Source organism: Rousettus aegyptiacus, unplaced genomic scaffold (assembly GCF_014176215.1).
Source record: "Rousettus aegyptiacus isolate mRouAeg1 unplaced genomic scaffold, mRouAeg1.p scaffold_m13_p_5, whole genome shotgun sequence".
NCBI lineage: Eukaryota > Metazoa > Chordata > Mammalia > Chiroptera > Pteropodidae > Rousettus > Rousettus aegyptiacus.
Genome location: NW_023416308.1, coordinates 39,578,045 through 39,604,480, shown reverse-complemented (window position 1 = coordinate 39,604,480; position 26,436 = coordinate 39,578,045). Strand labels below are relative to the sequence as shown.

Below are 26,436 nucleotides of genomic sequence, written 5' to 3'. Positions count from 1 at the left end.
GATTGATGTGTCTTTAATTAATAAAAGTGGGGAAATAAATTATTTTAGGTAGGGGATGTAGTAGAAATAGAATGGAAACAGACAAACCTAGGTTTACACCTCGGCTTTGTTTCTCATTGGCCTTATAACTTTGGCCAAGTCACTTATCCTCTTTAAATTTATTTCCCAGAAAAATGGGAAGAATTAAATACCACTTATAGAATTCTGTTGAGGACTGAGTTATATGTAATCCAATCACAATATCTGAGTTCAATATTTGGAGTCAGAAAGATACAAGTACTACTCCTGATTCTGCCACTTAGCAGGGTGATAACAGGTAAATTATTGAACTCTTCTAAGTGTCAGATGTGGAGATTATCTTCTTAATGGTTGCAGTGAGGATTAGAAATGGTAGAAATCATCTCCAAAAAACATCTAGGACAGTATCTGGGCATTGGTGGGTATATCATAAATGGCGAACATCAATTGTACTTAATATTCAGTTAGTTTGGCAGATAAATATTTTGAAACATCGAATGCTTAAGAGGAAGAGAGCCTTATGGTAAAAATGTTGAGAAGCACTAACTTGAAAAGTAGGGTCAGTCACGCCATCACTGACAAAAGAGAAGGCTGGGTCTTCATGTTGAGTTATATGCAACTGTGAAATGACTGGCATTTACCATTTCAGTTTACAAAGAAAAGGTGTATGGGGGAAGAAAGGCAGGTAGCAAATAAGTATAGAATAAGAGAGAATTGTTTCTGTTTGTCAGCTGGCAAGCATGAGAGTCGAATAAAAAATAAGTAAACAAATGTGATTTGGGGCACTGTCGATAACTGCCAGCTTCTTACAAAACATACCTGAATATTCTCAAAAACTATTTAGAAAATCACATGCTCTGGGTGAAAACCGATAATCTTTCTACAAAGTTAGCAGGACTTTCTGCTTAATGGCTCCCATGGGAACTTGCAGCAAGGTGAGTAGCCGGTCAGAGATTCAGGGATTCAGAATCCAGCTAAATATCTTTAAACTCATTACAACTTACTAATACCTCTCTAATAGTTCTTTTACCTCTAAACATGCCCTTGTCTGTCTTTAAATAAAGGAAGGGAAGGAGGGAAAGTGGGAGGAAGCGCAGGAGAGAGATGGAGAGGGAGGGAGAGGGATGGAATGAGGAAGAGGAGAGGGGAGGGAAAGGGATAAGGAGAGGAAGGGAGGGGAAAGGAGGGGAAGAGGGAAGAAAAAAAGGAAAGAAGGAAGCAGCCCTTGCACAAACTTACTAAGTCAGAGTCTGAACCTGTCCAGGAATGTATTTTAAAACTTCCCAGTGATTCTGGTGAGTGACCAGGATTAAGAGCCACTGGACATCACACTCACTGTCTCTTCTTCCCCACCACTGGTTCATGGATTAGTCCATTGCAATCTGGACCGTACCACCACCCCTCCTTGGCTTTATGAACCAGGACCTCTGTTACTGTCAAAGCTAATGACAACTGTTATATCTAATCTTATTTGACCACCAGGCAGGTTTGACACTGATGATTATTCCCATTCTTTAAGCTTCGCCCTTCTTGCCTTCTTTGGTACCACCCTCTCCTGGTTCTTGGGTTGTCCCCAACTTTTGTTTTTCTCTTTTTTAGGGAATTTCATGGATTCTTCTTCTTGGTCCTGAAATGTTTCCCAAGACTCACTCAGTCACTCATTTAATAAATTATTAAATGCCAACTCTGTATTAGGCATTGTTCTAGAATCTAGATACTGAGTATAGAGCAGTAAACAAAACAGATGAGATTCTCACTCTCAAGGAGTTTACATTCTATTGTGTTCCTTTCTCTTCCAGCTCTACACCAAGGGAACCAGTTTCATGGACCCTAAAATTGTTATCAAAATACTATACGATAATATTATACATTCATGGGAGAAGATTCATAGCTCTTGTCAGATTCTCAGATAGGCTTGGAATACACAGAAGATTAAAATCCACTGCAATATATCTCTTCATTGAATTTTATCCATACCCAAGGCTTCAATTATGACAGAAATGCTGATGACTCCCAAAGATAGCAGAGCAGAAAGCTGAGGTGTCACTAGCTACAAGTGGCTACTTAAATTTAAATTAATTTTAAAAATTCAGTTCTTTAGTAGGACTAGTTATACTTCAAGTACTCAATAACTACATGTGGCTATTAGCTTCCATATTAGACAGTGCAAACAGAATATCTCCATTCCAGAGAAAGCTTTACTAGATAGCATAGAGGTTTCCAGATTAAACCCAGATTTCAGTTCCAGCTCTGCCACTTGTTATCTGAATAACTCAGAGCAACTTATTTACCTCTCCCTACATTCCTGTCATCTGTTAAAATATAAGTAACTTCATAGATCTGTTTTAAGGATTAAACAGGTTAACTAATTTTATAAAGCACTTAATAAACAGCTTGGCAAATCATAAGTACCCTATGAATGTTAACAACACTTAATTTTATCACACATTTGCACTGGTATCAGGCTCTCCTGAATGTTCAACAGGCATCTCAAACTGAACATGCCTAATACTGAATTTCGCCATCTTTGTCTCCTCTCCTTATATGCCACAATAAGTGTTCATTCAAACTAAAAATGTACCTCCACCTCAATTGCACATCAACTTCTGCAGATTCTAATTTTACTTCCTTACTATCCCTCAAATCCACCCCATCTTCCATCCATCACTCCTACGGCCAATGCCTTAGATCCTGCTCTCATGGCCCCTCACAGGGGTTACTTTAACAGGCCCCTAACTGCTTTTCTTATTGCCAATTTGGCCCCACTCCAGCATATCCTTGACACTAACACAATAACATTCTTCCTGAAATGCAGATCTTATAGTGTCTCTTCTCGACTAAAGTCCTTCAGTCTTCCCATAATTTCAGAACAAAGTTCAAACTCTTTATTTAGCAACAGAAACCAAATAAGCTGGCTGATACCTACCTTCTCAGATCTCACATCTCTCATGTCCACCCCAGATTTTCACTCTCCACTCCAGTCATTGCCTCTGGTTTTGAATATGCTCTTCTCCTGGCCTGGTACGTACTCTTCTCCCTTCCCCTCTTTGTTTCACTCATTCCAATAGCTGAAGCGGTACAGTTCAGGGACTAAGTGTGAGGGCTCTAGCTTTATACCGCATACACTCAAATCTTGACTCATTCCACTTACTCTATTCAATATCAACCTCCATAAAATGGGGATAATAAAAGTATCTCCTTCATTGGGGTTGAAAAATGGAATAAATTAATATCCACGAAATACCTGAAAAGGTACCTGGCATTGAATAAGTTCTCAATATCATAATAATTAGCATCCATGTAATACACTAGCTTCTCAAGAAAATTTTTCTTGATGGTCATGGCCCACATTATGGTCCTACATCACCCTGTGCTGCCCTTTATCATAATTAACACTTATCATAGTCTCTGGGATGCAGTAATTAACTATTCAGCACTCTCTATCTTCTACCACACTGTAAGTTATTTGAGAGCAAAGAATTTTGTCACTTCTGTCAATCCCCGGTGCCCAGCACTGTACCTAGCACATACGAGGTACAACATGTGTCTGATAAATGAATGCACGACTATCTAGCCTTGTCCTCTCTCCCAGCTCTCCACTTTTACTAAATATTCCCTGCCCAATCCAGAAAGATAGCTTACTGTTACTCCCAAATCTGTAGCACAACTTATACTCTACTTCCAGATAACAATGTGCCTCAAAATGTTCACCAGCATTTTCTGAATGCCTGTGTTGAAAGCATCCTGCCAGGCTTCACTAGGTGTGTAAGGCATGGTCTGTGAACTCAAGGAGCCCACTGTTCAGTATGAATTCCTGATGTTTCCAACAGACTGTTTCAGGCATTGGTGCTGTGGAGATACCAAATGAAATCAGATGTATATGAGTTTTCCAAATAAGGCAGCCACTGTAAGAAAACCTCCTCAGACCCACTCCCATGCCAAAATTGTGGTCCAACTCTCAGTTATCCAACATGAGGAAGCTGTATTGCATGCTTGACAGAAGGTGTGAGGGAAGAATATGGCTCTCTAATTATGCATAACAAGTAAAAGTAGGAAAAGATTTTGAAGCCCAAAGCTACAGCTTTTTATTTCTTTCTTTCTAAAATGTCTATGGGTTTTAAATTTCCATGCTAATCCTTAGCTTTCATGAATATAGATAAATCTTTGGTTGAGAAAAAAATTATTCTTTTTAATGCTCTGTTCTGAGATATTTTCCACAAAGGGGAAAATCCATAATAAAATTCTAGGCCTCTCACCACACACAATTAAAAGGATTACACTTATCCCATTACATTCCTCAAATGAGGTCTGAAGAAATGGGGAAAAGAGAACTTGTGTCATCTTAAAATCTCTTCAGTTGCTCTTAGCTAAAGGAAAAAAACACTTTTTTCTAGTTTCTCACATCCTAGTCACTTCCTTGGCCTCCATCACTAAGCTTCACAGTATAATCTTAAGCCTTTTTAAGAGAGTAAATACAAATTAACCAGGTCATTTAGTGGTAAACCTTTATTCAGGCAGTAATGTGATCAAGTTGCTTCCCAGAATTTGACATCTGTGAGAATTCATTAAGACCCTGGGCAGTGGAGTCTCAAAGGCCAGCCTCCCTCCCCACCACCCCATCCTTCCTTCCCCATCTCCCTCTTAACCCTCTTGCATTTAGAAAATCCCTTATTTCCCAATCCGGAGACTTCGCATTGGAGAAGGAAATAAGTACCAGGGAGCTACAGATAGTTCCTAGACCCCATGCAATCACCAGAAGCCATTTTTGTCCACAGATAACCCCCAAACCTTATTTTGGACAGTCATCTTGATCCTGATCCCTTTATCCAAACTGTTCAAAATAAGATGTTTAAGTTCCTTTTCCATCAATTTCCTCTCATAAAAGCAAGTCAGGAGACTTTCCAGGACATAGTGAGAGCCTCTGCTTGTATTCCCCACATGTCCCTACTTCCTGTACATCAATAACCGTTAAACTGTATTGCTAACGATAATGTTTGGAGAGAGACAACTGACTAAACACAATTTGTCTCTTAGTTAATGTGTGTGTGTGTGTGTGTTTGTATATGTAATCAAAGGTGCACAACTATCACTCAGAACTTCAGGTCAGCATCTAGTACACAGGGTTGACAGAATTAAAGCCAAACAAACTTAATGTTGTAAGTTATTTTATTACAGAAAAAATGTATGTTAGCCTTTTGAAATTCTGGAAACATCTAAAGGAAACCCTCTTTCTAAGGAACCAGTGACCTTGGTAATACTATACAATTGCCATTTGTTTGATCTCTTCTTGGCTTCTCTTCTACCAACCTCTGAAAACTTATTCCTAGAGTTCCTCCCACAGTCCTCTTCTTTTCTCTATACATTGTCCCCCCAAAATCTCATTCAAACCTATGCTTCAACAACCCACATGTTGACTCCCAAACCTGTATCACCAGCTTCAGTTATTTCACCAAGCACCAGTTCCATGAATCCAACTGTTTACAGAACACTGCCAAACTCCTACATCCCCAGGCTCCTCAAACAGCATGTTCAAAACCAACCTCCAACTCTCCTCCCCTACTCTCACGTCTTTTACCAAATAACTCATATCTGCCTTCCTCAGCTCAGCTATCTGCATCACTATCCATACACTTAGATGTCAAACAAGGAAACTCAGAAATAGTTTTGGCAGTTCCTTTTCCTCCACTCCCTACCTCTCCAACTTGTCCCTGAGTTCTGTTGTTCCTATTGTAAAACTTCTTTTCTATCTGCCCCCTCCTCTCTGTCCTCACTATCCCTGCCCTGATCCAAAGACCAGGACCAGACTGGCTGTATAAGAATCACCTGAAAACTTTTTTTAACTATAAGTTCCTATCCCCTATCTTGCCCTGGATTTTGATTCAGGGGATCTGGGATAGGGTCTGAAGGATTTTTAATACATATCCCAGGTTTCCTAACTACTAAAGTCCTACCCTATTAAAATTTCCCCTTTCCTGTGCTGAGCTTGGGGGAGAGAGAGGGGTAATTTGTATCATTTGCTGGATTCTGTGGTATAAATACTCCCACTACAGTCAAATTTCAAGCTGCCAACATATGACTAAAATCACAATTGGGAAGCAATGTGCATAATTAGCTGATGCCAAGTCTACCCCAGCAAGTGAATGCTCCTAGACCACCACCTACTATCTTCTAAAACAGCTCTCAACATGACTCTTCTCAGATTAAAATCCTTGGATGTTTCCTCACATGTCACAGAGTGTAGTCCAGAGATCTTTGCTTCATACATAAGGCTTTACAACATGAAACCAATTTCTTCTTCCCAAATTCTCAACTACCTCTACAGAAAGTGTGGCCTAAGCCCCCAATGTTCTATTTACACTGAACCACTTGTGCTCTCCAAATACACCATGTACACTCATTCCTCCAAACTTTGCTCCTATTGTCCCTTCTGCTTTAAATGTGTCTTCTATGTGACCTCACAGGCCCCACCATGATAACTCCACCTTCCACTGGGCCAGGTGAGTCCCAATTCACACAGAAGCCTGGCCATTTCTCCCTTCTGACATACTCGGGGCCTAATTCACTGATTTCTTTTTTTTTTTTTTCCTACCTGACCCAGAACTCTTGCTCCCTTTGAGCCATACAGCTGTGACAAATCCAAGCCTGAGCACTTATCACCAGTGATAATGGTCACTCTGCCCGAACCTTAGAAATATGTTGGCTACATCAGAGAAAAGCTTTAGTGCAAATATTGGCTTTTTTTCAGTGTATTCAAGATATTGCATACTAATATGGCGTATTTAATAAATATTAACAATAAAGCTTCACATTTAAACAGTGCTTTCCAGTCTACAAAGTGCTTCCACGTACATTCTTCCATATGATCCTCCCAAAGTCAAAAAGTAGGTAAGAAATATATATGTATGTATATATGTGTGTGTGTGTGTGTATATGTATATGTACACACACACACACACACACACACACACTGAACCCCATTTTAAAGATGAAGAAAATAAGGGTTCAAGGGGCTATATGACATGTCTAAGAGTGAACTGTGGGTAAGTTAAGGAACGAGGATTTCAATCCAGGTTTTCAATCGAATTCTTTGTTCTTTCCCTTTGACAATGCTGGCCCACAGCATTCACTTGGAACTGGAAAGGGGTAGATGGCAGGAATGGTCTCAGTGATGAGATAAAGGGAGATCTGAACTTGGTGGAGGAGCTGGAAAGAACCTGAACATTCATTCCACTGAAATTGTCTTTTGTCTATGCCCTGCAGCAGATAGCCCTCAGCCAGAAAACAAGAGCATCTGGAAAATCCAATACAGCAAAAACCTTGAAACAAAAAATGACGAGAGAGTTTGCCTTAACCAGTTAATGGGCACTGATGTGAGATAAGACAGTTTGCCAGATAATGGCACTTGCTATGAGGCCACAAAGGCCACAAGTGAAACCACACAAAAAACAAGTTTTTGACTATACCTGAAAAAAAAGACTCAATATGCCTTAGAGTTGTCTCAACAACCAGCTGGTAAAAGCCAACTACGACAAAGCAATGTGTCCAGGGAGAGGGCAGGACTTCCTAGAGTTGGACCCAGGCCTAGAGACACTTCTAGGAGGCCAGTTCCAGGCTGGCCTGAAGCCCAAGAAATCTTTGAGGACCAGAGAGTCCAGTGCCATCCCATTTAGGTGCGAAAGCAGGACTCAGGAGGGCAGGCCAGCGGCACAACAGAAATGCCAGTGCTATGGGGGCTTCTTCACAGAAACAAGTTTAGGAAACGTCCTTGTGGCAGTGCCAACTTGATTTTACTGCCAGCGAAAGCAGAAGTAGCTTGATTTAGGAGCCAACCTGAAGTAGATTGGATCAGTTGATTCCCTAGAAACAACTAGCATACTCTTATAAGAACATTTTAGAAGTCTAAGAAAAAGTAGCAAGACTCTATTTTACATCTGATTAAAGATTAAATTCAACTAAGAACAGATATGTTTTCAAGATGTTTCATGATTATGGCTTCCCAACTAATAGTTAATTTTGTCACCACCTGTGTGTTTGCTTCTTAACATAAATCAAACCCCATAAACTGAAAGTGTATGAGTCCTGAAGGTACAAGGAAGGGAATATACAGAAAGTCTTGTATTGTACCCCTGAGGGCCAAGGAGAGAGGTATCCAAGGAGAGGAGAGGCTTATGCATCTGGAAAGAAGGACAAGTTCTTGAGTCCTAAAGGACAAAGGACACATGCGGGAGTGGATATTTATATAAAAACCCTATCAATTGCCAGCTTCATGAGGAACCAGGGAACTCAAGGACAGCCTGTAAGCCTTACTGTTTTCCAGAAAGAGTTCTTTCAGCTTCCCTGCCTCCCCCTTTCCTTCCCCATTCCTATACCCATCCCCCATCCAACTTCATTTGTCCTTAGCCCCAGGAAAAACTAGCTTATAGAAAAACTCTATCTTGTTTTTTCCAATTAGAAAAAATAAAACAGTCCTAACCAAGAATTTTTATCATTTACCAACTCACACAGAGCCCCTCAGGGGCCTGGGAAGAAGCAGCACTCACTGGACCTATAGTAGGGATGCCTGATCTGTTTCCACAGTGCCATTTTCCACACAGAATTAAATGCCAAATCTTCTCAGCCAATAACTTTGCCAACCTTCTGCTAAGGTATATACTACTCATAGCCACTTTTCATCAGCAAGAAGGCAAGAAGTACTGGATAATTTAGAAAACTGAACAAAAGAAAACAGAAGTTGATAATCCACAGATCATTTATTTTTGATTTGAGAATGTTAATGAAACACACACACACACAAACTCTCTCTCTCTCTCTCTCTCTCTCTCTCTCTCTCTCTCTCTCTCTCAATCATTCTGTCCTATATCCAATTAATCCTCTTCTAGTTCAGCTCTGGGATCCACCCCACATCAATAAGGATATAAAAAATATTCTGACAATCCACAAAGTGGATCATTCGTTCAAAATTCATTCAAAGAATACTGCTCTTCAAATATCAGCCTTTAAACAGAGAAAAAGATGAGAAAGCAAGCTTTGGATCGCCCAGATATTGTGTTAGGAGGTAAGGGAGGCAAAGTACCCTAAGACTTAGCCCTGCCCTCAAGAATCTTAATGTGTGTTTGAGAATGACACTTAAAATCTAAAAATAATTATGAATAACCAATATAATAATTATAAATAACAAAAAGTTAGTATCACAGAAAAGGGAAAACTAACATGTAATGAGTGTCTGCTGTATTTTTCACATACTATCTCACTTAAAAGTATTTTATATTTTTCTCTTTTTTAATTCCAACTCCACTCTGTTCTCAATTTCTTTATAGCGAACATACAACTGCCCGATTTGCTATAACCAAATACCCCTATCTGCCTTAACTCCAAGAGCTGATCATTGTAACTATAACTCATGTACGATCCCATGTTCTTTCTGACCTACACAGTGTCTCACACAATAACCAGCTATAAAGGCTTTTCCAAGCTCATGGCTAGGCAGACAACTGTCTTGGTGACACCCAAACCCACCTGTGTATTTCCTGAGTACCCAGTATAACTCTGCTGGTCTAAGAGCCTTAAGGTGATTATTCCTATGCATAACTGGCTAAGAGGACCTGACTCAGAGTTGGAGAAAATTACAGGACCACAAAGGGCTAATCCCGGAATAAGTTCCATTTCTATTCTGTAATTGCCCACCTGAAGAGTTGACTCAAGGATTCCACCTACACATACATAAACACCTCACATGTTCTTAGCACTCAAAATTCTCCTATGCTCCTCTGTCTTTCCTGCTCATTGCTCATAGTCCACAGTAAATGGGTTAGGAGTTATGATGAGCAGAGAACAATTCTGGTCTTTCACTAGGATCCTTATATAATAATGATAACAACAACAACAACAACCCTGCTTCATACTCTTCTCTGTGTCCATTTTCTTTTCAGGGCAATTTTAGTAAGAGGGTAACAAATGAAATTGCAATGGGCAGGCTCCATTCCTAAGCTCATTTTGATGAGATAAGTTAGTAGTGGTGATGCCCAGTTGCCCCAAGAGGGCAAACATTCACAAAAAATGGGCTCAGACTATCTTTTATTTCATAGTACTTTGAGTATTACATTTATCTGCCTTTTTGCTTTCCTTTCATTACTCCATTCCTCTAAGGATCTCCACTAGCTGCATCTATTTCCTCTCTACTGACTTCTTCACTTCCTGCAAAAAAGCTTCCTATTGCTTGCTACAAACTGTTCTTATCAAAGGTCATCAATGACTGCCTAATGGCCTTTATTCATGTCCCAATTCTTTCTGACATTTCTACTGCATTTAAAGTGACTCTTTCTTCTTGAAAAAAATAAAGTATTCTACCTTTGGCTTAATTTCAGTAGTACTTAGTGAAATCACATCTCTCATTCAACAAGTATTTCAGGAGCACCTACCATGTGCCAGGCTCTATTTGAGGAAACACAAAGGTTTAAAAAGAGAGAGAAAAATATATTCTGTCCTTAAGTAATTTACTCTCAAAAGAAGAAAGAGATACTCCATTAAATAATGAGATACATATAATAAACTAACTACCTCAATGGAGGGTATATACCAAGTACAGTATCCCATATATCCCCATGGGGCTGCATAGGAATATAGACAGAGCTTCACAGGGAAGGAAGCATTTCAGCTGACATTTTAAAAGATGAAGTTTTACTAGACATATCATATTCCAAGTAGATGGACTTACACATGCCAATATACAAAGCATGAAAAGAGGTGCATGCTCAGTCAAGAACCTTGAGTTCCATACTGATGAAGGTAAAGGCTGAGGTGGCAATGACAAGAGATGAATGTGGGAAAGAAAGCAAGGCCTGCATTTCAAAGGAAAGGCCTTATGTGTCCAGAAATGGGATGAAATTTCATCCTGCAGGTGATGAAAAGGTACTGAAAAATTCTGAGCAGAGTAATTTATTTATTAGAAGAAAGTAGAGGGGTAAGTAGAAGGCCTATAATGAGGGTCTCTCAACAGAGCAGAAAGGATGAAGGCCTAAGCTAAGAGAGCGGAATGAGGATGGAGAGATTGAGGAGGGGCCTAACTGTAGGTGACAGAAGAAGGCAAGGGAGAAATCTAGGATGTCCTTGTTATAAAGAAACGGAGTCACTTGTGCTACACCTCACCAAGGCTTAATACCTAACTCAACTGCAGTTTTAGTCTCTCCCAGGAGTCAAATTTTAAACCAATCAGTCTGAAATTTTGCGATTAACACTAGTGAGGTGATCTGCCTAATAAGATCCCCTGAATTCCCCTAAGGGAAGGTATCCAGGGCTGAAATCATTCACTTTTCGACTTCTTAGTCTTACTCTCTCCTACTTAAAAAACCTTCCATTTTATACAACTCATTGGAGTGCCCTTCTAGATGCTAGATGGGATGCTGCTCATTCATGAATTGCTTAATAAAGCCTATCGGATCTCCAAATTTATTCAGTTGAATTTTTTTCTTTTAACATCATGCTACCTCTGCTTGCCAGCACCTGAGGACAGTTCTAGCTTTTTCTTTGGGATCTCCACCACTTTAGCACAGTGCAAAACAAGTGTGAGACAAGTAATAAATACCTGCTGACTAGTTAACTACTATCGCCTTCATCAACTAATGGTGAGGTAAGTCTACAGAAAATCTTCAGTGAGTCTTGTATCTAGAGAATAGGAGGGCTTCTAAAGTGGGTTATGAAAAAATCTCAGGGCACCTCAACTGGGCTCTTTATAGCAGCAGCCTGCAACCTTTTTGGCATGAGGGACCGGTGCTCCTATGAGAATCTAATGCCTGATGATCTGAGGTGGAGCTGAGGCAGTGATGCTAGCACTGGGGAGCAGGTGTAAATACAGATAAAGCTTCGTTCACCTGCTGCTCACCTCCTGCTTTGCAGCCCAGTTCCTAACAGGCCACGGACCAGTATTGGTCCATAGCCTGGGGGTTGGGGACCCCTACTCCATATCCCTGCTCCATAGCATAACATGTATGCACATGTCTTACAGTCATGAATAAAGTAACACTCATCTATTAAAAATAAAATATATGGGAAATAGAACACAGTACAGTGGAGCCGCAGCAGTGGAGCTGGGCTCAGAAGTCCTGGTCTTGCTCTGGCTCTGCCACTGACTAGGCAGAACACAGAGTGAGTAGCATCACCATTCTGATTGCTCCTCTGTAAAGTGAAATGAATGTGCCGTTCAATCACAAAGGCCTTCCAGCCTTAACAGTGCAATAAAGCTAAATAATGTTTAATTAAGTAAGGAAATCTTCCAAGAAAGATCAGTATGAAAGCTAAGTGACTGGCAGAGACTGGACTGTGTGAACAGAATGAAGAGTGGTATCCTAAAAACAGCAATCTGAAAACAACTGTAGTTCAAACATCTGAAAAGGCAATTTCATAGGAGCAGAGACATAGAAATGTGACCTCCTGGCTCACTTCCTGTGAACTCTTTCTATTTCCTGTTTCCTTTTATTGTTATTCTGTTTCCAGCTTATCATCTTATCATAGTTTATAATACTTGTAATAAAATCATGGCCCAACCCTTATAGCAGGAAGGGGCATAAAAGGTAACCTAATCTAAATCTTTCCCTTTCAGAACAGAATCCCAAAGACCAAAGAAGAAACGTGGATAAATCCAAAGAAGTATTTAATAGCACTGCAAAGTAGAAAATTTAAGCCAACCAACTCTCAGAACAGAGTTCTGCCCACAACATTATGCTGGCCTTACGGTATAAAAATATAAACTCTCAGAAGGCACATAAGACAGTTGTTTCTCAGTCCTTTGGAGATGTCGCTCATAACAAGGATAAATGCTAACAGCTGTTCACTTCACAAAATGTATGTGTGCTATTGTTGAGTGTTTTCTAGGTACCGGCTCCATCCTGACCACTGGAGACAAGGCTCCTGAGCTCTTAAGGACCTCGAATTCTTGTTTAGCAGTAGGATTGCAGAGATGAAAGACACATCAACAACAAAGAGACAAAAGATTGTGATAATTTCTAAAGTAAAAAGTATTATGAAGACAATAAAATTGGAGTGAGTCTCAAAAAAGCTAAAAATATGCTAAGGTCACATTGATAATAAGTGGCAGAACCTGGACTTGAATCCACCCATATTACTCCAGAGTCTACAATTTACTAGCTAGGCTGTATTAACTGACTAGCATTGCAGTTTGCAAAACAAATGCCACAGAATGAATGACAGATTGGATGAAAATACATATAATCAGAAGGGTCCCCATGTATCTTTAATTTGAAAGGGGATTCAGAGGGAAATTCTAGTGAATTGTTTGATTTTAGTCCATCCTAATAAATCTCTAAGTAGTTATAAGGAAAACAGATTACGGTTTAATCAAATATTTTTTCTTTCATTCTATGTCTATCTACTAAGACAAAATGTATTTAAACATTTGCTTTCCTACTTTCCTAAATATTAAACATGGCTCTTACACAGTACATATTCAAACAATATTTATTGTTGCTGTCAGCAGGGATAAAACAGACCACAATACTCTAATATAAGACTAAGTGCTCACGAAATATTCAGATTTAACAAGTGAAAGTAGTTCTTCAAATATAAGAATTACATGTACCTTATTCCATAGGTAGAGTTTCACGAAAGATGTAATGAGCATTGCAGAGTATACACAAAATCAATCTTAATCTCACAAATGCCTCATATCTCTTAAAGGCCACCTTGTTTCACAAGTTGACTCTTTTTTTTTTTTTAAAAAAAAAGAGTTCTATATTTTCTAAAAGTTCTAACTCTGCATCTTCTCTCCTAATTATACCCCACATCATAGAATGTCACTCATCTCAAACTCAGCAGATAATCTCGGCCTCCACTTATTTAGTCCTCCACAGTTCCTTATAAGCAGTACTGAGTAAGCTGAAATCAAAGATTTATGAAGCCAGATCACAGGAAATTCAGATGTGCATAACACCCACAAAGCTGGTTACTTGTCCCTCTCCCCTACCCATGAGAAGGGGGATCAGGTTCCAGAGACGCACCTAGAAATGACTCAGCAAAGGTGCCGCAAGACAAACAACTACAATTCCCAGCACCTGCCCTTCAGATCAAAAAATCTGGGCCCTAAATGACACCAACAAGAACATACCTCTTTTCCTTAAATTTACAGAAGGAGATAAAAAGAAGTAATCAGATAGTGAGCACCTACTGAGCATCAGGCACTTTGAGAGATGCCTTACCTTTCACGCCTTCATTTTCAAACCAGCTTACAAGGTGGGTATTATCATGCTCCCCTATTTATGTAGGAGGAAACTGATAATGCAAAGCAATCTGAGAGCAAAAAAACTTGCTCCAGGCTGTAATTTTAATCTATGGAAGCAGGATGGAAATTGCTATTGAAATAAAAGTCACACACAGCCACTAGGAAGCCATCTACACCAGTGTCGACCTGCGTTGTTACTGACAATATTTTGAAAAAATAAAAAATAAAAATAAAAAGCTTTGGAAGAAGTAGAAACACATCCTATTTCTAAGCTGTCTCAAATCATTCTCAAATTCACAATTAGTACCCACCTGTGTCTCCAGATGCTCTATCACTCAGCCCTTGTCGGGCTTACCTTGTCCTCACCTAGAACAGGAAAGGCCAAGTCTCTAAGTGTCTTTGAAGTTAGCGAATCTAAACCAACTATTGACATCACGACAAGTATCAAATTCAAGAGGCAAATTAAAATTGAGTCACCATCCTATGGCCAAAGATCACCTCACCTGCCCTGGGGGATATTCACAGTTAAAAATATGTACGTGCACACATGTGTAATATTTACATATATATTACACATACAACATATTTATTTCAAGATTTATCTACTTAGTTGTTCATTCGTTCATTCATTCTCGGGTACCTATCCCCTTAAACTGGACGAGTGTATTTGGAGTTATCTGCATGGTGCCAACAGTTTCTTACTTACCCTCTGAGGACACTACTGAGCTGATTAAGACAGTGAAAGTGAATTATTTCCAAATAGCACCTGTCACCCAAAGTAGCCTTTACTTAGTAGGCAACTGGGGGCAACTGGGGTCTAGATTCTCCATGACTATGAGAAATAAGGCTAGGAAAAAAGCACAGATAATAACCCTAAAGTGCCTAACTTTTAAATCCTTTGCTGGTAAGAAGCAAAGCAGAATTTTTGTTTCCCCTGCCCATTCTCTGCTGGAGAAACCAGTGTGAAGTTCAAAGGTCAGTCAACAAACAGAAAAAGAGAACAGATGCAAAAGGCCTGGCGATCCCATGTCATGGATGGCACAGAGCATGCACCATCTTTGTCAATTCTGTGAAATGAATGGACTAGACCCTATGTCGAGAGTAAATTGCTTCTGCTCTCCTAAGACAAAATGTCCACCCAACTCTGCTTGGTAAGAAAGGCCTTCCACTAGAGAGGATGTCCTTCACAACAAGACCTGGCCAATCACCACAACTACTAAACGTAACAGTTACTGCTGTGATCTCCTTGGATGCACCTGTCACATTTTTAAATTCTACATTTATTTGTATGATTTGCATTGACTGATTGATGTGCAATAAAAATCTGTTGTTGAGGAATTGAATGGATGGACAATAAATAAAATATACTAAATCCTTCAAGAGTGGAAGTCAGCCAAAATTCAGTGGTCTATCACATGTCGGCCAAGCTGTAAGCATATGTGGAATTTGGACTCCCCTCACTGTGGCAGCCTGAATGTTTAATGTGTCCCTCCAAATGGGAAGGGGACCAAGTAGAGGTAAAATCCAGTCAAAGCTTTTCACAGGGGCTGCTGTTTAAAAGAGTGGAGACAGACTGAAATAGCTGCTTATAGTGTTTGGTCTTTATTTTCCATTTCCTGTGGATTTTAAAGATTCACATTGTCAGTACATATATATAAACCTCAGTGTAATGTCAGAATATACATGTATTGTACTATATAGAAAAAGGTATGAATTAAAAGTGACAGAACACAATCTCTTTTTCGATCAGGTTTCCATCACTACTTAGTTGTATAAATGTAGACATGTTTCAGAGTTTCAATTTCTTAAAGTGCGATGTGGTCATCCTCATTACATCTGCCCATAGGATATAGGAACAAATGAAGTAATGGGCTGTCATGCCATAAGCATATTGTTGGAAGGTTCAGTTTGTGCCAGGCCCTGTGATAAGTGCTGGCAAATACAAAGAATAATTATACTCTGTGCCTGCCTTCCCAGAGCCCACGGCCTGGTAAATCACTTTGAAAAGGACAGAGTACTACTGAAATGAAGAGATTATGATAAATTGCTACTGCTAGTACTGTTTTCATTTGTATCCAAGTGGACACCATTCACTGGAAGCTCCCAATGGCAAGTGTCAGTGTCCCCTCTTCCTCTATACCTCCTCCTCGGGTTCCTAGTTCAAGGCCCCATGCTCTCCAGTGGCTCAAAATATGGCATTTGTGGTCTGCCTTAAAAGGTTGTCATTATACTGCATAAGGTAGGGCTGTTTCTATTGGTGACCCTTTGTCTCTTGGCATCCAATAGAGCTAAGAGGAGGAAAGAATCCAAATTCCAGGAGAACAACTGCTATGGCATCTGACAGCTGAAGAGAGAGGTACAGCTAATAACACTGTCTTTCAAGCTCTTGGAAGATGTTGGAGCAACTGCATCTGCATTCCAAAATACCCACGCCACTGGGAGGAAAGTCAGAGGCCCACAGTCAGCTCCCAGCTCCTCTCCCAGTCATATCTCTCTTCAAATCAGGGTGCAAGACATTACTTTTACAACTTCTAATTTCCAATTTTTAGAAAACAAACCAATTCCCTTACAGTGATGTGCCCAAGTAACTTGTTTTTAAAAGGCAGGAAAAGGCTAATCACTATCTGCAGACTGTACCTGAGCTCTGGATTGACCATTAGCCAAAATACTCCTTCCAATGTGCTCTTGCAGTCTTGGTCCTCGCTTTGGAACAGGTAAACCACTTTCCACCTAACTTGGACAAATTCGACTCTTGAATAGAGACGAGCCGTAGAAGACTAGCAGTCTCTGATCTCTGGACACTTATAATTTGATGGAAGACACAGACAGCATAAAGAAAATAACATGAAAGTAACCAACAGGCTTAAAACAGACAAGCCAATACAAAATATCCAGATTTACATAAATGGCTTTATCATGTAGCAATTATTCAGCTTCAACAGGATTTCTTGCTTTGCAAATGATTTATAATAGAATTTCATTAAAATCGAATTTCTATATAGTCCTTTATTTGTTTATTTGTTCATCGCCTAAGAACATGTTAACCGAGAGCCCCTACTATGTTCCATGTAAAGAGCTTAGCAGGCATTGAATAAAACAAATACTGAATAAAATGACTCTGCCCTCACATCTTACGATCCAGTGAAGGATACAATGTGACCAAATAATCACAATATAGGAACATAGATCTCATAAACACTTAAGTCAAGACGTACTTCCTAGAGGAAAAGATAACTAAGCTAAGATCCAAAAGTAAAGAAGGACTGATGATACCAATGTGGGTTACTGTCACAAAAGAGAAATTCCATCTGAAGGAACAATGTCAATGAAGATCTGGAAATAAAAGAAGGCACTAAAAGGTTACTTTGGCTTAAGGCAGAGTCCTAGGAGCAGCAGTAAATGAAGCAGGGGGAGCAAGAAGTGAGATCATGAAGAGTGCTCTGGCTGCAGAGTGAAGAATTACAGGAGAGGAGGTGCAAGGTAGTCACTGAGACTAGTTAGGAGGGTGCTTGGAAAACACTTGAGAGATGGTGATGGTCTACAAAGAGGCAACAGTGGTAGAGATGAGAAGACAGACTTGAAGAATATTCTCTCCCAAGAGAGAGAAGTCTTGTGACACTTAAGGATACCAATACCCGATGCAAGGAACAGAGAGAAATTGGCTTAGAAGGAAAGATGATGGGTTCATTTAGGGATAGAAGAGCTGAGTTTTGAAGAACAGCCCCTCAAAAATGCCCATTAGGATGCAGAAGTTGGCTGTATGAGCCTAAGGCACAGAAAAGAGATGAGGTGTGAGATATGAATATCAGAATCATCATATAGGAATAATTAAAGCCAAGAGAGTGGATGAAATAGCCCAAAGAGAGTATGTAAATTCAGTTGGAAGAAGAGGAAGAGAAATAAGAGGCCTGGAGTCAGAATCTTAAGCAGACAATACTGCAGAAACAGACAGAGAAGAGCAGCCCATAAATTATAAAAACTCGTCTTTAGCACCGATCATTAAATTGGAAAACTAAGATCTCATAATTAAAATAATTAAATAATTAAAATAATCATTATTCTAGCTTACACTAACCAGAGGAGTAGACTCAGAGGCCTCACAGACCACCAAAAAAATCTCACTTAATTAATGATAACAAATACATCTACTGAATTTTGTCTTACAAGATGAAGAAAAAATGTAAACTCTCCATTTAACAGTTGAGAAAGATAACAAGGCTCGAAGAGATTAAGTAGCCTGCCCAGAACCACACAGAGAAAAAATAAGCAGAACCAGAACCTCTACCCCATGCTGCCTCAGATGGTCACTTGGACTGGTGTTAGGGCAGCCATCCTAGGAAAAACTTTACCCTGCCCCCAAAGGCAGAGAAGGCCTGCCTGAGTTTCCTGCCTTCACTGACAATGATATGGTTCCATCCTGAGCAAAGATGGGCTCCCTAGGACATGGGGTAGGCTGAATGTTTAGTTGGGTTGCAGGAGACCTATATTCTAGAGTCATTTCTATCACTGATTCTCCACTTCGTGGTCTTGGACTTCTCTGTTTGCTCAAAGTTGAAATGACCACACAAAGCCCATCCACCATGAAGACTAGATTCTTTGAGAGAGATGCAGAATCAGAACTGTGGGCACTAACAGGTACCAGCTGAATGTGAGAGAAGTAAGGTAATGTGGTGGTGAAATGCGGGTCCCAGGACGCTTCTCGTCTCCCTCCTGGAGGGCAGAGCTTTTCCTCAGACCTTTTTATTATTATTATTATTTTTATTTTTTGCTTTAGTATGAATTCCATATTTTACTGAAATTATCTTTTAAGATGTTGATCTTCCACACAGGCTATGAGTTCCTCCATTTCTGTATCCCAGCATATAGCACAGCACCTGATTCCCTGTAATGCCCAATAAATGTTTGGTGAACGGTGAAAATTACTTCTCCTGATTTATCTACATGTTCAGTCTAATCTCTCTGATAAAGAAAAGGCATGTCAACTACTAGAGGCATTCTGGAAAGCAATTTGAGAATGGAGAAGTCACTTCAGGGAGAGAGAAATCTTTCAGGGCTCCTGAGAACTTTCTGAATAAGCAGGCCACTTTCTACTCTGCTCTGTCCTCTAGCATGTGGCTGTCAGTTCCTCCAGTAAGTGCACAGGGCTGTGCAGTCACCACTGGAGAACCAAGTACAAAGCCAGGGTTTCCCTCGAATTTGGAACAAACAGCCCAAGATACTAATATAAAGTCTGTGAAGGAATATTCTCAAAGGACAATGACCAGATGTTCCCTCACCTTTACTGAAGACAAAACAAGAGAAAATGAGTTTGAATTGCAACATGGGGGATTTCAGTTAGCTCTTAGATAGAACTTGTTCAATAGTATGGCTTAAAGACATAAAAAGAAGGAACCAAGAGAAAGCAGCGCAATCCTCTTTCCTGTTTTGTTTCGTTTTTTAAATTAGATCTTCACGTGTCAAGAAGACGTGGTTCATCATAGACATAGATAGGGAAAACCCATGTTATCACCCAAGCTAAGGGCAAACAGTTCTCTAGAGAAGAAGTTCCACCTTGTTCAGAGTAACCTTTATTACTCCATCCCATCTGACCCTGAGAATCAGCAAAAAAGGTCAGAAAGAGTTTCAGAGTGTAATGACCCTGAAAATAAGAAAATAAGTGCTTGTCAGGTCAAGGAAGGTTGCTCTAAGTAGTCGGACTGGCACCAACGTACAGCTTGGGTCAGGGAGAACATGAGAATGAAGCCAATTGGCATCTTTTTTGATGAAAGGGCCCCCTACTGTGGAGAAATAGCTCATCCTGAAGGCTCCTCCAGAAGCAGTGCTTCAGAAATTCATGTTTTTTTCCTTATTTCACAGACTTTCCTGTCCTCAATGTATGGACCAAAGTTCTCTCTTACCTTCTACAGGTAGAAGGTAGAGAAGAGTTGATTAAAAAAAAGAAGAAAAGAAAAGGAGTCCTTCAATTAAAAAGAAAATCTGAGTGAGGAAAAAGTACTGGAAGAAAATACTCCAAACATGCTACTAATGGTTAGGTTAGTATGGTAAAATGATGAACTATTTTCTTCTTCCTTACTATCCAAAACTTTTATGATAATTTGCTATTTTATTACATATACAATATCCATTGACTTTTAGAATATAAAAGTTTATTTTAAGATAACCAGAAAGACGCTTGAAGAGAATCAAAGATGTATCACTAAACTAATTGTACTTTATCTTTCCATATTTTCCTAATTGCTGGGGCCAATATTGCAAGTATTACCACATTTACCCATACTCAAACCAGGTCTCCCCCTACACACACACAAATTCTGTTTCCATAGTTGCAAAAGAAAGGGGAAAAAAACAAGTGGGTTGTTAATTGTTTTTTGCTCCCTTTGCTCAGCCCCCTCATTTCCTGACTAAACTTGCTAACCAAAAGCTGCCAAGCCTGAAAACCTCTGTGGTCAGACTGTGGAGATAAGCTGGGAAAAAGCATTATATAGCATAGTGCTGACATGGAGAGACGTTAAAGAGAATGAAGAAGTTCCAGAGATGTGAAAGTTAGAAATTGGCCCAGACTTTAGGTGAGAGACCTGAGTTCTAGGCCATTACCCAGACCTGTCACCACGGTGGGCCTAATCACCTTTCTTCTTTATCTCATCTACAAATCAGGGTTGAACAACCAGTCTCAACCCAATCAGAGTATGGACAAAGAATGCAGAAGAAAGGCTTCACATCGTCTGGCCAAAACAATGTATCAGGGCCTCAAAAGGAAAAGCTGTGGATTTTCTCATCTTTCTCCTCTGCCACCACTAGTCTCGGCTAAGGCATGGCCACATTTTCCTGGTGATGATTTTGAACTGTATTATCTAAATTGAAAATCCAGACACACAGTCTGAAAACAGAGGAAAATATCTGACACCAGGACAATCTTTAAGAGGTGGTACATGGCTGCCCACAGTGGCATGGAGCGGGGGGGGGGGGGGGTGGCAGGCCATTGCCTGACACTTTTTTTCCACCAGCTCAGAGCATCTCTATCCTGCCTCCCTCCTGAAGGTCTACATTTAGTTTTGGGGTATACATCCCTGATGGAAGCTTTCCCATCTCCTCTGAGAGAAGGAAGATTCCTTGGGCTCTAAAGGTACAGGGCAAAAGAGTATACAGAGCCCTTCCTACCCCCCCCCCCCCAACTACGAATTATTTAAAAGCTGTGTTTTTCTTCGCACCAGGTACAATAGTCCCTTGTGAGCTATGGAGGAAAGAACTATAAAAGGGCAAAGGCACCAGGAAAAGCCCTCAGACTGCATTAAGCACTTATATACACAGCAAAACAGCAACCACCCCTGGGCTCTCAGGCTGGCTTGGCTCTGTATCTAAACACCTGCTTCAGGGTCCAGAGGCTCACCCACTGGAGTCAGGAAGAAAATTCCCCACTGGCAGCTTAGCTATCCAAATGCCTTAATGAAAACTTCAGAATTACCCTAGAAGTAATTATCAGTGACCATCATAGAAACTGGTACATAGATAGTACCTGGGAGAAAGTAACCAAGCAGAATAGAATTATCACCTATTACTCTGCCCCAGGATCGTCCCAGTCTCTTGCCTGATACGTAACTGGCACCCCCTCAGTGCATAACCACCATGGAAACTCTCAAAATACCAACTCCCACGGAGGAACCTGGCCAGTGTGAATCAGCCCACAAGGCACCATTTCTACCTTCTCAGTTTCTACAAACTGTCTGAATCTGGAAACCACATCTACAGCCAAAGGTTGGCAGTTTCTCACGGAGCAGTTCACTTAGACCGATCGGCATCAGCCTGACACATAGCTGTGCCTGCCCGTGGCCCCTGCATATTTCTCCTCAACAGCCTCCCTATCCAGACTTTGTTCTACCTTCCTTTAGCACCTCCCCCTCCACCTGTATAGTTATCAAACATGCAATGGCCCACTGTTGCCAGGCCCTAGGGACGTAATACAGTGGTATAGTTATTAAGACCTCAGGCCCTGGAATCAGAAGAACATGGTTTAAATCTCACCCCTGCTTCTGTTAAATCAAGAGCAAGTTAATCTCTGAACTTCAGGTTCCTCAGCCATAAAACCTGCCTGGGGGGTTAGCTGTGAGGATTAAATGTGATTGCACATTTAAGGTGCTTAGAAAACTTGGCACAAAGCAAGACATAGTCCCAGCCCTCAAGGAATTATGGGTCTGGCAGAGATTTTTGCTAGTTTAACTTTACCCAGCGCTGATTGCTTACTTAATCTGCTCACAAATCACAGATCTCTTTTGCATTTGTTTGATGCTTTGTGTTAGTGAACACTTTTCTCTCTCTCACACTCTCCATGCTTCTCACACATTGCAGGGTATATACAGAGCTCCCCCAGAAACTGAGCTGAAACTGGAAGCAAGATGCACTCTAAAGGTCAGAGGAAGGGTATGAAGAATCAAGATAAATATACCAATGCTGTATATTCATTACCTGCAAACCCACACGCCTGCTATACTGGCACCAGATAGGTAACCCAGCCTACCAGACTGGGCAGAATCAGTGAGAGGTACTACCTGAGGTCAGATGTGTAGCTAAGCAGAAACCGTTAGACTCCAGTTTGACAACACTCTCTAGATACCAACTTTCTGGACTGTGAGCAGTCATGACAAGTAGTTATATTATACAGAAGAGAGGACTGAACAGCCAAGAGGAAAGGTGGTGTAAATGGTGATACTAAGGACGGTGGCCTGGAGAGCAGCAGAGAAGAGCTGTGTGCCCTGCAGTTAAGACACTCCAGACCTGCTTACTTGTGCCTTGTCAGCTTCCCCTTACCCCTTCATAGAATGAAAGGGAGCCATCCTGGAAGATGTGGCTCAATGCAATTTCCGACTTTGCCATAATCGAGCATGTCAGAGAGGGTCTCTGATCCTCAATTTGGATTTCAAACAATCATCACAACCAGTTATGGCCAAGGTATTTCAGGAGACAGGCAGGTACTTATTCTAAGAGCTTGCCCCATCAACTTCAGACTGCATTATTCAAGGAGCTCAGAGGGCAACATGGCCAGCAAAAACAAAAACAAACAAACAAAACAGGGTTATCTAAAGTTAAATGGTGGCTAACACAAAAATTCTCAGCTAGATCTCTGGTAGAACAATGCAAGGCTCTGGCCTCTACCTCACCACCCAGTTCACATGAAATAGCAAGAATTAGTTGCTTCGAACACCACTCAGAGTATGTGTTGCCCACATTACGGAACCTACAGTGGCTCCTCATTGAGTTCAATCCTCTTTGTATATAACGCACATTGTCTACAGGATCTGACTAATTAATTGAAACTTAATTAATTGAAACTTAAAACTCTTCTACAAAAATCATGGTTTGTCAGTCCATCCCCACCCTCATTTTTCCACATCCCTCATCAAGACCACACTTGGTCGTCCATCCCCATATTTCAAGCTAAAACACTCCAACTGCTTTCATCAATAAGCACTTAGTTCCCATTCAAAACTCAGCCTCCACAGGAAATAGATTCCAAGTTGTCTAGGGTTTGGGGGATAGGGACAATGGGATTAAGGGTGTTATATATAGGGTACAGGTTTCTTTAGAAGGTCATAAAAATGTTCTAAAATTGTGATGGTTGCATATATTTGTAAATACACTAAAACCACTGAATTGTATACTTTAAAAAATGAATGGATTGCATGGTACACAAATTATTAATCAATAAAGATAAAAAATGAAATTTATCGAAAAAATAAAAAACTCAGCTCTGGACTCATCTCCACCAAGAAATTTTCCCTGACTCATAAATAGAGTTCCATTCAAACAGTATAGACAAATAAATTTTTCATTTACTTTGTATTAAGTTTTTGATCAATGGACATCTAAGGACCACCATAACAGGCCAAGTACAGTGTGAGACAATATAAAAGATGAACCAGACGAGATTGGACTTGGAGTATTTCAGTGTTCTACCTCTGAGTCCTTGGATCCCAAATCATGTTAATAACATCACCATTTTCTCCACTTCTTTCTTCCTAGGGTTAAGGAGAAGGGGGTCTCCTGATCCTCTTTGTATGTCCCACTTTGAACATTTAAAATCTGCAAGCTGTGGCCCTCTTAGCCTCTTGCATTCTACCACATCAGAGAGCATTCCATGGCAGGCCTAAGGGTGCTTTCCTCGATAGATCCGGGGTAGGAAATGTGAAGAGGAAAGATGCCACACTGGTCCAAGTAATCCTCCCTAATCCAAGCCAGAGCAGAATCATTTTCCAATCATTTTTCTAAATTATGTAATCTGTGAGGAGCCTCAGGTGTGGCTCCAGACCATGTGAATATATAACCTCCTACTCTCAAGTTTATACCCACTCCATGTGAGACACTCACAGAAGAATGGCAATAGTCCTTCACCCCTGCACATCAAGGGGAAGTTTATAAAACATTTTCACATGTATTACTTTTGAGCCCTCCCGCTAACCCACAGATATCCCTTCCACAAATGGAGAAGGTGAAACACGTAGAGGTGAAGTGAGGTGTTCAAGATTTCACAGCTAATAAATGATAGAACTTAAATTTAAACCTAAGTTTCCTGACTTTAAGTCCAATATTCTTTGTTCTCCATTGCATCTAAATGCCAACTATTTCTAAGGGAATCTTGTTGGGCATCTATCCTTGGTAGTTTTTCTCTCTAAAAATCCTTCCATTTCCAAGGCCTAAAACTGATGGGGTTTTGTTTCAGCCATGATCCAGATAGGTTCCAACAGGAGGCAGTATAACAGGAATAAAAAGCTGAGTCAGACAAATTTGGTATAAATCCAGAGTCCATTTTTTTCCTACATATATGTATATATTCTTCCAATGGAACAAATTGCTATCTAAAAGAACTGCTTTAAACTACTCCTAGGAAGTGAAAATCCGTCCTGATTTTAAAAGTATGTCCTCTACTCCAACAAAAAATGAAAATTCCACTGCACCCTTAGACAATTCTTAAAACGAGGGAAGCCTTCCTTAAATCTAACCAAATCCACCCCATCCCCACCCTGGCCAGCACTGCAGGACTCTTCCCCATATTTTGTCCTCAGTCTACGTGACAGAATCTATAGGTCAAAATAGGGTCTCTTTTAGGGTTTTTCACGTTTGAAAAGAAAGCTGACATACCATAATGAAACTAGTTCAATTCAATTTAGCCCCCACTAATATTGCCCCATTTCCCTCTACTCTGTGGAAAATACAGCAAAGATATAATAATAATAATAATAATAATAATAATAGTTATTCCCAGGTCTACAAAAAGTCCCAGGACAAAGCTCCACACCTGCACCTGCAGGCATAGTGACATCTGGTCATTGGGCCCAGAAAAAAGAAACCCTGAAAGGCTTAGAACACTCATCTTCTGCATGACCTGGCTAAATCTGCAACACCTCCTTCAAAGACAGAGGGCTCACCTCTGTTCTTATGCCTTTGTCCAGATTGTTTTCCTTTCCTGACCATATGCCCTAATCTCATATTTTTCCTACTGTTTTCTACTATCTGTATTTGTCCCAATTGAAGTTTCTTCCCGAAGTCCTTCTTCCTTTTCTTGTATGATCCATATTATATGGCACACATAGCATATGTCTTGCAATAGTTTCATCTCTTCAATACGAGTGAAAATTCACATGCCTTACTTTCTTATCCAAGTCTCCTCCCAGCCCTCTTCTCAACCTCCACATCCCCTCATTCTACTCAGACTTCCCCCTACCTCCTCCTGGAGCATGTCACTAAGAGCTGGTACCTGACTGAGCTCACAAGAACTTTCAACAAGTACTTGTTGAAATGAAAAGGAATGAAACTGAACAAATTGGGAGGAGGAATCCCAAGGAAGGTGGCCAATTACTCAATGCCCCACATGAGACCATAAACCACTGTTAAGAGACAGGCCCCTAGAGTCTGAAAGTGAATGGATGGAGTCCGTGGCATTAGTGAACAAGTGAGGACTGCCTGCCTACATCTGGCAATGGACTTAACTCAATCACAACTCCTGGCCAAGACTATGTGGAGCTGCCCTGTGGTCTTCTGTACAGATTCTCTGCATAGGGTAAGGGAACTTTCCCCACTACTCAGATGCCGCATTTACCCAGGCAAAAAAAAGTTGCTGGCACACACCATGGTGCTATGGACTAGGCCCGGATGTCTAAAGACTCTCTATGGTAGGAAGTGTGACTCACTCATCATGA

The 26,436-nt window shown here is 40.4% G+C and overlaps 1 protein-coding gene across 4 annotated transcripts in view; it reads right to left on the bottom strand.

The window, feature by feature from the left end:
* GRAMD1B (GRAM domain containing 1B) overlaps positions 1 to 26,436 on the bottom strand; it is a 175,145-nt gene that overhangs the window by 130,932 nt on the left and 17,777 nt on the right. The window lies entirely within an intron of this gene.